This window comes from Pseudophryne corroboree, chromosome 3 (assembly GCF_028390025.1).
Source record: "Pseudophryne corroboree isolate aPseCor3 chromosome 3, aPseCor3.hap2, whole genome shotgun sequence".
In the NCBI taxonomy this organism is placed as follows: Eukaryota; Metazoa; Chordata; class Amphibia; order Anura; family Myobatrachidae; genus Pseudophryne; species Pseudophryne corroboree.
In genome coordinates this window covers 288,984,156-288,998,459 of record NC_086446.1, presented here as the reverse complement: position 1 = coordinate 288,998,459, position 14,304 = coordinate 288,984,156, and positions in this window count along the sequence as shown.

The following is a 14,304-nucleotide window of genomic DNA, read 5'->3' as shown; positions in this document are numbered from 1 at the left end:
TACTTTAATAATCTTCAACTGCATCAACTCCAGCTGTCTTCTGCCACCTGATTCTTATTCCAGTGTCATCTGCTGATGGAGCTATATTTATTTACCCTATATTGTCCTATATTGTCTTCAACTGTAAGCTGCTGTTTTCCTGTTTTGATTATTTGTTTATGTACTCTGTAATTGGGCGCTGCGGAACCCTTGTGGCGCCATATAAATAAAGGATGATGATAATAATAATAATAATAATAATAATAATAATAATCCATCTGGCCAAGGTTTGCTTGTTCGCAGGCCAGCCATGTTTGTGGAAACCAAACAGGACAAAAAGGATATCTGACCTCTGGATAGAGGCATTCCTCTCCACATATATACAGAGAGCCCTTACCACATCCAAAGACCGCTCTTTGGAAGACAAGTCCGAAGAGATAAAGGCCGGAACTACAATCTCTTGGTTAAGGTGAAAAGATGACACCACCTTAGGTAAATAACACGGTCAATTTCTGAGAACTGCCCGATCACTGTGAAATATCAGAAAGGGTGGACGACAGAACAAAGCGCCTAAGTCCGACACCCGCCTTGCAGAGGCAATAGCCAGCAAAAACAGGACCTTTGCCGTGAGCCATTTAAGGTCCACCAACTCAAGAAGTTCAAAAGGAGACTCTTGCAGGACATTCAATACAACAGACAGATCCCATGAAGGGATATAGGGAGGCAGAATCCGAAGGACACCCTGAGTGAAAGTATGAACATCGAGTATAGACGCAATCTTTCCCTGAAACCATACAGACAAGGCAGATATGTGAACCTTGAGGGAGGCCAGACGAAGACCTAAGTTAAGGCCTCGTTTCAGAAAAGCCAGAATTCTGGACGTTCTGATTCTAAATGCATCATAATTCTTATCAGCACACCAGGTGAAATATGAATTCCAGACCCTGTAATAAATCCGGGCAGATGCTGGTTTGCGGGCTTTCAACATAGTTTGAATAACCGCCTCAGAAAATCCTTTGGCCCTCAGGAGTGATGCTTCAAGATCCACGCCATCAAAGACAGTCTGGCCAGGTCTGAGTAGAGACAAGGGCCCTGTATGAGGAGGTCTGGCCGCTGAGGCAGTAGAAGAGAGTGCTCTGTCGACAGACCCTACAGGTCTGAGAACCAATGCCTCCTGGGCTATGCTGGAGCGATTAGAAGTAGTATTACTCCTTTTTGTTTGAACTTCCGTAGGACCCTGGGCAGGAGCAACACTGGGGGGAACATGTAGGGCAGCCGAAAGTTCCATGGAATTGCCAGAGCATCCATGAATGCTGCTTGAGGATCCCTAGTCTGTGATCCAAAGACCAGAACCTTGCAATTGTGTTGAGAAGCCAACAGGTCTACATCTGGTAGGCCCCACCTGTCCACTAGGAGTTGAAAGACTTCTGGATGAAGACTTCACTCTCCGGCGTGCATGTCCTGGTGACTGAGGAAGTCCGCTTCCCAGTCCAGGACGCCCAGAATGAACACTGACGATATTGCTGGCAGATGGCGTTCCGCCCAACTAAGGATTTTTGACACTTCCATCATTGCCATGCGGCTTTGAGTGCCACCTTGATGATTTATGTATGCCACCGTGGTGGCATTGTCTGACCGTACTTGAACAGGCCTGTTCTGTACCAGAGGCAGGGCGAGAGATATTGCATTAAACACCACCCTCAACAACAGAATGTTTATTGAGATGAGTGATTCCTCCTTGGTCCAGTGACCCTGAAAAGAGTGCTGCTCCAACGCCACACCCCATCCCCTCAGACTGGCGTCCATTGTCAGCAGGACCCAGTCAGGGATCCAGAAGGGATGGCCCCTGCCTAATTGCTGGTCCTGTAGCCACCAGGTCAGCGACAGACGAACCTCCGGAGTCAAAGTGATCATGTGAGATCTGATCCACTAAGGTAGGCAGGTCCCACTTGGAAAGTATCAACCTCTGTAGAGGGCGGGAATGAAATTGAGCATACTCTACCACCTTGAACACCGACACCATCAGGCCAAGTACTGTACTTGCATCGCTGAGTGTATAAACACTCTGGGGCGACAAAGGAAGCATATTATTCTGTCCTGAAGCTTCAGGACTTTTTCCAGAGACAGAAACAGCCGCTGACAGTGTGTGTCCAGGAGTGCCCCCAGGGGCACCATGCTCTGAGCTGGGATCGGTGTCTGACTTTTTCCAATTGACAAGCCATCCATGGGCTTGCAGGAATGTTACCGTCAGTTGCAGATGACTGAGGAGGACATTGTGGGAATTTGCCAGAATCAGCATGTTGTCCAGATACGGCAGGATTCTGACACCCTGACGACAGAGATGGGCTGTCATCATGGCCATGACCTTGGTGAAGATCCGAGGAGCCATAGCTAGTCCAAATGGCAGAGCCTAGAATTGATAGTGGAGGTTGCCAATAGTAAACCACAGAAACTGCTGATGCGACATGGCAATAGGTATATGCAGGTATGCATCCTGTATATCCAGGGATACCATATAGTATGCAGGTTCCATAGCCAGTACAAGTGAGCTCAGTTTTTCCATACGGAACTTGGACTCTCTCACAAAATTGTTCAGAGATTTAAGGTTGAGTATAGGCTGGAAAGACCCATTGGGTTTCTGGACTAGAAACAGGGTCGAGTAATAACCTCTGCCTCTCTGGGACTGAGGTACCGACACAACCACTCCTGTACTCAGGAGAGAACTGACAACCTTTAATGGATCGATCCGAAGGTAGAATCGTGGAGCAAAACTCGTGAGGGGGATGTCTCTTGATAGAGACAGTGTACCCGTGAGAAACCACTTTCAGCACCCATGCGTCTGAAGTGGTCTTTAACCAGACCTGGGCGAACCGTAGAAGTTGGCCTCCCACACTGGGGTCCCCCGGCCCGTCATGCAGCAGGCTTGTCTTGTTTAGAAGCAGGCTGACGTGCCACCCAGGATTGTTTGGCCTTTGTGGTTTTGGGAGCACGAGATTGTCTCAGGTATGCCTGACCTTTTGCTTTCCCTTGAGGCTAAAAGGAACGAAAGGTGGTACCTTTTGCCTTCTGTGCAGAAGGATTAGTATTTGAAGGAAGGCAATCTTAGCGGCTGCTAACTCAGACACAAGTTTATTAAGGGCTTCCCCAAACAAAATGTCCCCAGTAAAGGGGAGAACCTCCTGTTTTGTTCATACGTTTGTAAATCCAGTCATCAGGACACAGAGACATGTGAGTTCACTGCTGTGCTGTTTATTCCATCCAACTCCAGGCACACTGAACACTGGACCACCCACTTCCCAGCATCCCCCTGGTCCCAGGGACCATCACTGAAGATTCAGGCTTACATAGATTCGTAAGGGAGTGTCTCCAAATATTAAGCATTCTAATACACTAACATCACATCCTCTTTTCTTTAAAGATAAGCCCTGTACGCTTCAATGCAACAATTAACAACATCATATTAAGAACATCATCTATGAGTCTCTCGGTCTGCGTAGTTCCCTTTTGGGTCTTTCATACACAGTCTGTGTTTCATCTACCATGTTGGACCTTTCTAGAATCGTGGTTTGCTATCCATTATGAGGATCATCATACATGTCAGATGAAGGGTATTCTTCAGTCATGTTGTCTTCATTATGGTTAGGTTGAGATCTTAAATCGACCCGATTTCTTCTTACTTCCGTTCCATGCTCTGTACGTATAGTATAAGATCTTGGTGCTACTTGTGCTTGCACAATACCTTTCTGCACCCAAATACCTTTCTCGTGATCTCTGAGACGGACTTGGTCACCCGATTTTAGATCAGATAAGCTTTTTGCTCGCCTGTCATGGAACAGTTTCTGTTTCGCCTGTTGACGTTCCTTACTCAGTCTGACCAACGCTGAGTTATGTGTATTAAGCAGTTCATCATGTATCGGGAGATTTGCTCTAATCCTCCTTCCCATCAGCATTTGTGCAGGAAAAAGTCCATTCTATAAAGGTGTACTGCGGTAGATTAAAAGACTTTTGTAGAAATCTTTTTTACCTTCTTGAGCTTTTTTCATGCGACTCATTACAGTTTTTACTGAACTTTCCACCAACCCATTTGAGCGTGGATAGTGGGGACTTGACGTAGTATGGACAAATTCCCACTCACCAGCAAATTGTCTAAATTCAGCACTGGAAAACTGAGGACCATTGTCAGTGAACACTTCCATAGGAACACCATGCCTTGCAAAGATTGACTTCATGCAATTGATTACGGCTTTACTAGTAGTTGTATGTAGTGTCTTCACCTCAGGGTAGTTAGAGTAATAATCTGTCATGACAATGTACGTTTTCCCATTACAATCAAACAAATCTGCGCCAACTTTCTGGTACGGTCTCTCTGGCACTGCGTGAGGACTCAGTGGCTCGACTTGTTGTTTCGGTCTATACGTAAGACATAATTCACATGTAGCTGTAGTCTGTGCTATGTCTTGGTTCATTCTTGGCCAATACATAACTTCATGGGCTTTCCGCTTACATTTTTCTTCTCCTAAGTGGCCTTCATGTATCTTGCACAGCATAGTTTTCCTTAGTCGTGCAGGTATGACAAACCTATTGCCTTTGTAAATAATACCATCGACAACTGTAAGGTCATTGTGGTACATCCAATAATCATGGATAGACTGCGGGCACGCATGTTTTTCTGCTGGCCAACCTTTCAGAATGATATCTTTCAACACTTTCATTGTGTCATCTGTCTCAGTTTCTTTTCTAATCTGTTCTTGTCTTGCAAGAGACACTGGTAGAGAAGCTATGATCAAATTAACATAGGCTTCTATCTCTTCATCCATCAGACTTTTTGAACCTTCACTTTTGTCCACAGCACGAGAAAGTGTATCAGTAATGTACATGTATTTGCCGGGACAGTACAGCAAGTGTACATCATATTTCTGTAGTCTGATAAGCATTCGTTGAATTCTCATGGGACAGTCATGTAATGATTTAGTCATGATAGCTACCAATGGCTTGTGGTCAGTTTTCACTGTAAATGTTTGACCATACACAAACTGATGAAATCGCTCACATGCATACAGTATGTGATCGCTAGAAGTTCTTTTTCTATCTGAGCATACCTTGTTTCAGCACTTGTCAGTGCTCTTGATTTATAGATTACTGGTTGCCATGTATCCTCATGTTCTTGTAACAGCACTGAGCCTAGGCCAAATTGCGAAGCATCTGCTGAAATTCTTATTCTTTTCGCAGGATCAAAGAATTTTAGCACTGGTTGCTCTGTAATGATCTGTTTCAATTTTTGCCAACTTTCTTCTTGTTCATGTGACCACATCCACTCGTTATCTTTGTCCAACAACCATCTAAGAGAGGCTGTTCATTCAGAGAGTTGAGAAATAAACTTTCCTAAGTAAGTAATCATTCCTAGGAATCTTTTGACGTCGTCTTTGTTGTTAGGACGTTCCATGTTCACTATGGCTGCTATTTTCCTTGGGTCTGGTTTTACACCTTGATCCGAGACCACGTCGCCCATAAAGGTAAGTGTATTCACGCCAAATTCACATTTGTCCTTGTTTAGCTTTAGATTCACTTTCTTGACAAGTTCCATTACTTGTCTCAATCTAGAATCATGTTCTTCCTTTGTAGATCCCCAGACAATAATGTCATCCATCATTGTTTCAACACCTGGAATATGTTCAAAAATCATGTGTATCTTTTTGTGATATACTTCTGGAGCAGACAATATTCCATATGGTAGTCGAAGAAATCTGTATCGACCTTCTGGTGTATTAAATGTACAAAGCTTTGAGCTGGCCTCATCTAGCTTCATTTGCCAGAATCCTGAAGATGCGTCCAATTTACTGAACCATTTTGCTCCCACAAATTGCAACATGATTTCATCTCTGGTTTGTAGTTTGAAATGTTCTCGTTTAATAGCTTTGTTTAAATCTCTGGGGTCTAGACATATTCTGAGTTGTCCATTTTTCTTTTCAACAATTACTAAGGAGCTTACCCATTCAGTAGGCTCATCAACTTTCTGTATCACACCCAAGGCTTCCATGCGATTTAACTCTTGTTTCAGTTTTTCTCTCAGCGCAAACGGCACTTTTCTACAGGGGTGTATCACTGAAGAAACTTGTGTGTCTATATTTATTTTATGCTCTCCAGGCAAACAACCTAGACCTTCAAACAAGTCTCTGTATTCTGTAAACATCGATTTGCAGTCATCTTCTACTTGTGATGTCACCATAAAAACTTTCTTTAGCAAGCTTAGTTTCTCACAGGAACTTAATCCCAGAATCGGTTGCACATTTTTATCCACAATCAGTAAAGATGTTTTAAACTGTTGTCCCTTATATTTCAGTGTCACTAAGCATGTACCTTTCACAGGAATTTCCTCCCCAGTGTACCCTGTAACTTTCACTTTGGCTGGGTGAATTTTAGGTTTTACTCTAAAAGTCTTATAGTCTTGAAATGATATGAAATTCACCTGCGCACCAGTATCAAGCTTAAAGGGAATGACAATCTCGTTCACAGTTAAAGGGACAATCCATTCTTTCTTATCTGCACTGCAAAGTTCAATGCAATCCACAAAGAATTCCTCTGTTTGTTTAACAGCATGCACTTTGGTTGTTTTACTTTTAATTTTACAGCATTTGGCAAAGTGATTAAGTCTACCACATTTCATGCAGGTTTTACAATAAGCAGGGCACATTTTAGGATTGGGAGCATTTCCACATCTACTACACATTTCCTTATTAGACTGTGGCATAGACCGCTTCATTCTTGAGAATGGAGGTTTGCATGGCTCTGTTTTCTGCACTACATGCACATCAGCTTCCTTGTGTAACTTTTGGCTTGAAATCTAGTTATTTCTGCAGATCTACACATAGTCACTGCCTTTTCTAGTGTTAGGTCTTGCTCTCTCAGCAATCTCTCTCTGAGTCCATTATCAGGTATTCCAGACAATACGATCTCTAATTAGTGAATCCTTTAAATCACCAAACTCACAGGTTGTACTGAGTGATTGCAGCTCTGTAGCATACTGATCAAATCCATCTACAGACTTCTGATCACATGTGAAAAACATATCTTTTATATGTCACATTTTTCCTTGGCACAAAGTAATCTTCAAACTTTTGCATTATAGAAGATAGCACCATATTCTGCCCCTCATCAAACTGCAAACTATTATAAATGTCCTGCACATCCTCTCCTATCACATGGAGGAAAATGGATACCTTCGTTTTGTCAGCCCCTGTATCAGCTCCACATGCAGCAAGATATATATTAAACCTTTGCTTAAATCTTTTCCAGTTTTCAGACAAGTTACCAGACATCAGCATGCCAGTTGGAGGAGCTAGTTTATCCATGGTTACTCACTGTTTGAAGAGGGGAGCACAAGGCAGGCTTAGTATACACTATCACAGCCTTACAGACTGCTGCAGGATTCTGTCACACTCTGAGAGCACTAGCAGTCCAAGTTAAACTTCTTCTGACACCGTGTTTTGTTCACATGTTTGTAAATCCAGTCATCAGGACACAGAGACATGTGAGTTCACAGCTGTTCTGCTTTATTCCATCACCAACTACAGGCACACTGCACACTAGACCACCCACTTCCCAGCATCCCCCTGGTCCTAGGGACCATCACTGAAGATTCAGGCTTACACATGTTAGTAAGGGAGTGTCTACAAATATTAAGCATTCTAATATACTAACATCACAATACACTCCCCACACCACATCCACCCTCCAAACTCACTGTACTCACCACCCCAATCACACATTTTTCTCTACACCATGCACAATCTAGATAGCCCTTTCCCAGCTCACAAACAAAACACACATTGATCCTTCACCCCCCTCCACCATGCAGCGTCCACTCAATACAACACATACCACGTCCACACTCTCACCCTCAACACACATTATCTTTAGCCATCACAAGCACACAAACCCCACAACACTACACCTTTACCCTACACACAAACACATTGACAACATACAAATTTTCACCCCCATCCACAACATCAACTTCACACGCCCTACCACCACTCCAATATGAACACCACTTTCTTCACCCTGCACACACCCTAGCACAACACACCAAACACCTACACGCATCACAACTATGCCCCTACCCCTAATACACCTACCTGCGTTAGACAGGCAGCCACATAATCACAACCCTCATATATATGTCTCGCTAGGGACTGGAGTACCAACACTCCTGTTGGCCAAACCCAGCAAACTGTGGATGGCCATGCTGTGGACATGCACTAACTACCGCCCTTGCCCTCACGGGGGATGCCGGTACCGTGTTGAACACAGTCACCATCCCCCTGCACAACACCACCAAATTTACTACATCTTGCCTCCTCACACATCCCTCCCTCCTACCCCACACCAACTATACATTAACCATCCACATTCCTTAACACTTCCCAATACACACTACACACACAATTACTGCCCCACTGCAATCAATCCCCTTTACCCACCCTACCACCACTACAAAATTTAAAAAAACACCACCCACCACACTCTGTATCACAACGCACCACTAAACTACTCATATAACAACCATCTCCCTACCCCTACTACACCTACCTTTATCCAACACCCCCACCTATGCACCCCCTCTACCATACCCAACTCCCCCATCTAAAGGACACCATACACCAAACCTTGCACACGACAACACACATTCACTTACTCACTCACTCACTCACTCACTCACTCACTCACTATACCACCATTTCCTCTCTAACATTCTCATCCTCCACACAGGACACCCATCACCACTGACAATAGCTACATAAGGCATTTTACATGCCAACTCTACCATCACATCCACATATCCCCTTCTTAAACCACACACACAACACACGCACAACCTTCCCCACCATCTTTACACACTATGTGTCACAACCAACATTTACATCCCACATCCAACCCTTAAGTCAACTCCTCCACCCTAAACCACACCCCCAACAACCATGCATATGCCTCTCCAACAATACCTCACAAGGCCAACCCTCAAACACACTAACACCTTATTTCCAAACCAACCTTCACACATACACCACCACTCCAACATCCCATTTACAAGAACACAACTTTCAATATCTCTACACAACAGTCACCCACAAACACCACCAGTGACCATAGCATACCTTACAATACCCACCAAATAACACACTCACAACACATGTACACCTCAACCACCCATAACCACTCACCCCTACGAAAAAACATCTACACACAGCAGTACACATACACACCCCTGACCAAACCCGCACATCCACATCCCACACCAGCTTTCCCTCCCCTACCACTATCCCCCCAACCCTGTAAATCAACTGAACACCATCCACAACACCTTCTACACCCTACCCACCCCATTACATCACCAACCAACCACTAAGACATACACACCATGCCCCTACTCAAACCTCACCTACCCATCCCCCAACTACCTCCACCTATCTACCACCTCTGTCACACAATGCACCCTCTGCAAACCTACCTTCCACAAAACCTTGCCCAATTATCACACACCACTTCCATTACCCAGGACCATTTTCTAAAGGCCCTTTAACAACCCACCTACATTACACACCATCTTCAACACCAAAAGGACACCATACAACAAACCTTACACACGCCCCCACACATTAACTCACTCACCATTTCCTCTCAAAAACACTCATCCTCCATACAGGACACCCACCACCACTGACAACATCTACATAAGGCATTTTACACGCCAACTCTCCAATCACATCCACATATCTCCTTCTCAAACCAGACACAGAACACACGCACAATCCTTCCCCACCAACTTTCAACACTACGTGTCACAACCAACATTTACATCCCACATCCACACCTTAGCACAAGTCCTCCACCCTAAACCACACCCCCAACAACCATGCACATGCCTCTCCAACAACACCTCACAAGCCCACCCCTCAAACACAGTAACACCTTATTTCCAAACCAACCTTCACAAATACACCACCACTCCAACAACCCATTTACAACAACACAACTTTCACTATCTCCACACAACAGTCACCCACACACACCACCAGTGACCATAGCACACCTTACAATACCGTTCAAATACATCACACACAACACATGTAAACCTCAACCACCCATAACCACTCACCCCTACTACACAACATCTACACACACCAGAACACATACACACCCCTGCCCACACCCGCACATCCACACCCCACACCAAATTTCCCTCACCTACCACTATCCCCCTACCCCTGCAAATCAACAGGACACCATCCACAACACCTTCAACACCCTACCCACCCCATTACATCACCAACCAAGCAGCAAAACATACACACCATGCCCCTACTCAAACGCATCTACCCATCCCCCACCCACCTCCACCTATCTACCACCTCTAACACACAATGCACCCTCTGCAAACCTACCTTCCACAAAACCTTGCCCAATTATCACACACCACTTCCATTACCCTAGACCATTTACTAATGATCCTTTAACAATCCACCTACAGTACACACCATCTTTAACACCAAAATTTGACACCACACCTGCACACAACCAACCTAGCCACACCACAGCTTTCACACCAAACCCACTCCACACGCAACATCTTCAACACCATTCCAGCCCCTAAAACACTCATTTCCTTTCCCATAACACATCTACTGCATCAGTACACACCTGCACGCCACTGTACCACACACACTACAAGAAGGCAGCCACCTGTCCAACCCTCAGTACACCCCACAATTACAAACCAATACACATCTCCACCGTACCAACCACCCATTTACCAAACATACATCACCCACTAACACCACACATAGCTCTACACACCCTTCCTCTTTCACTGTCTCACTGTCTATAACTAACTGTCATCCCTGTAAACATTGTCTATTTAACACACTCCCCTGGGTCCTTCCTGTTTATCAGGCCCACTACTACCTATGCACACTGTGTCGCAGCGTATGTGCTAACGCTGCACACTGTGTATCTACTCCCTACCTCCCTGTGAACACTGTCTACATACGTAAAAAAAAAAACCTGCCCACACGGTGTGTCTATCCACCTACACTACGTACAAATTTCTAAGTGCATACCCTCCACTCCTACCTAAAGCTTTTCTCTTTACAAACATCTGTGACACCTGTACACATCGGGTCTGTAACTCCCTCTACTATCTCTTCCCACAGACCATTCTACAGTTTTTCTGTGGCCTACTGAACACAACGTTACAAAATTCTTCAAAAACATAACACATTTATCCCTCCTTCTCATCCTGTCTTTTTCTTCTATGACATGGCCATTGTTAAAAACTCCCAATAACACTTTGTACTACACAAAGATCACCTTAATATACCACCCTTTCTACCCCTCACCAACAACACAACAACAACCCTTTTCTTTCCCCAAACTTTACACTTGATGCAGCCCCACTCTATTGTTACTTTTATTGCCCCTCTTTCACAGCGTACACCACATTCATACGCCTACATACTTTACACAACTCTATACTTCACTGCCAATTTTCCTCAACTTACACTCTTTTCTACACACTACCTATCCGTAACCATTAACACATACTTTGAATTGCAACCCATTCCAATTTCACCCCACACCACCTCTCACAATGTCCTTCCCTAACACTATGTTTTGCTTGCCGGTGTAATCATCTACCTTTACTACTACATTAATTACTGTCCTCGCTCTCATTGATCACTAATCCACAATTTATCAGTCAGTGCATTTTTCTCCCCACACCAAACAACCCACAACAATACACACAGTAATACAACCCAACCAATTACCTATTACCACTACATTACTCAAACCTTACAACACGACTTTCAACAATACATGTACCTAACATAAACATTTCCACTCCCAAACTACACAGGACTATGCATTAAATAACATCCTGCATTTATAACACATCGGGATTATTGGCCCTTTCAAACTCCACATACCATCACTAACCAACATCATTTCCTATGTAACACACCCCAATGTATCTATCCACTCCTTCACTTTCCTTATTTTTCTACAATCCATTTCACCCTCTGTAACCCACCTCCCTTCCTCACAAGTCGTGTATGTGTCTTCTTTTGAAATTACCATTCCTCTGACTATCACCTTGCATCTCTGTCATTTCTACATACCGTGCCTCTACACCTTCATAACGTATTCACTCTTTAATACTATTTACTACCCAGTTATTTCTATGTCTCCCTCTATTGTCTACATTTTCCCTTCTTCTCCACATGGGCAAGAGGTTCATACACAACTATTACTTCCAGAAACCCTCACCTTTACACTAGTGATGAGCACCGGAAATTTTTCGGGTTTTGTGTTTTGGTTTTGGGTTCGGTTCCGCGGCCGTGTTTTGGGTTCGAACGCGTTTTGACAAAACCTCACCGAATTTTTTTTGTCGGATTCGGGTGTGTTTTGGATTCGTTTTTTTTTTTCTTCAAAAAACCCTAAAAAACAGCTTAAATCATAGAATTTGGGGGTCATTTTGATCCCAAAGTATTATTAACCTCAATAACCATTATTTCCACTCATTTTCAGTCTATTCTGAACACCTCACACCTCACAATATTATTTTTAGTCCTAAAATTTGCACCGAGGTCGCTGGATGACTAAGCTCAGCGACCCAAGTGGCCGACACAAACACCTGGCCCATCTAGGAGTGGCACTGCAGTGTCACGCAGGATGGCCCTTCCAAAAAACACTCCCCAAACAGCACATGACGCAAAGAAAAAAAGAGGCGCAATGAGGTAGCTGTGTGAGTAAGATAAGCGACCCAAGTGGCCGACACAAACACCTGGCCCATCTAGGAGTGGCACTGCAGTGTCACGCAGGATGGCCCTTCCAAAAAACACTCCCCAAACAGCACATGACGCAAAGAAAAAAAGCGGCGCAATTAGGTAGCTGTGTGAGTAAGATAAGCGACCCAAGTGGCCGACACAAACACCTGGCCCATCTAGGAGTGGCACTGCAGTGTCACGCAGGATGGCCCTTCCAAAAAACACTCCCCAAACAGCACATGACGCAAAGAAAAAAAGAGGCGCAATTAGGTAGCTGTGTGAGTAAGATAAGCGACCCAAGTGGCCGACACAAACACCTGGCCCATCTAGGAGTGGCACTGCAGTGTCACGCAGGATGGCCCTTCCAAAAAACACTCCCCAAACAGCACATGACGCAAAGAAGAAAAAAAAGAGGTGCAATGAGGTAGCTGTGTGACTAAGATAAGCGACCCAAGTGGCCGACACAAACACCTGGCCCATCTAGGAGTGGCACTGCAGTGTCACGCAGGATCGCCCTTCAAAAAACTAGTCCCCAAACAGCATATGATGCAAAGAAGAAAAAAAAGAGGCGCAATGAGGTAGCTGTGTGACTAAGCTAAGCGACCCTAGTGGCCGACACAAACACCTGGCCCATCTAGGAGTGGCACTGCAGTGTCACGCAGGATGGCCCTTGCAAAAAACACCCCCCAAACAGCACATGACGCAAAGAAAAATGAAAGAAAAAAGAGGTGCAAGATGGAATTGTCCTTGGGCCCTCCCACCCACCCTTATGTTGTATAAACAGGACATGCACACTTTAACCAACCCATCATTTCAGTGACAGGGTCTGCCACACGACTGTGACTGAAATGACGGGTTGGTTTGGACCCCCACCAAAAAAGAAGCAATTAATCTCTCCTTGCACAAACTGGCTCTACAGAGGCAAGATGTCCACCTCATCATCATCCTCCGATATATCACCGTGTACATCCCCCTCCTCACAGATTATCAATTCGTCCCCACTGGAATCCACCATCTCAGCTCCCTGTGTACTTTGTGGAGGCAATTGCTGCTGGTGAATGTCTCCACGGAGGAATTGATTATAATTCATTTTAATGAACATCATCTTCTCCACATTTTCTGGATGTAACCTCTTTCGCCGATTGCTGACAAGGTGAGCGGCGGCACTAAACACTCTTTCGGAGTACACACTTGTGGGAGGGCAACTTAGGTAGAATAAAGCCAGTTTGTGCAAGGGCCTCCAAATTGCCTCTTTTTCCTGCCAGTATAAGTACGGACTGTCTGACGTGCCTACTTGGATGCGGTCACTCATATAATCCTCCACCATTCTTTCAATGGGGAGAGAATCATATGCAGTGACAGTAGACGACATGTCAGTAATCGTTGTCAGGTCCTTCAGTCCGGACCAGATGTCAGCATCAGCAGTCGCTCCAGACTGCCCTGCATCACCGCCAGCGGGTGGGCTCGGAATTCTGAGCCTTTTCCTCGCACCCCCAGTTGC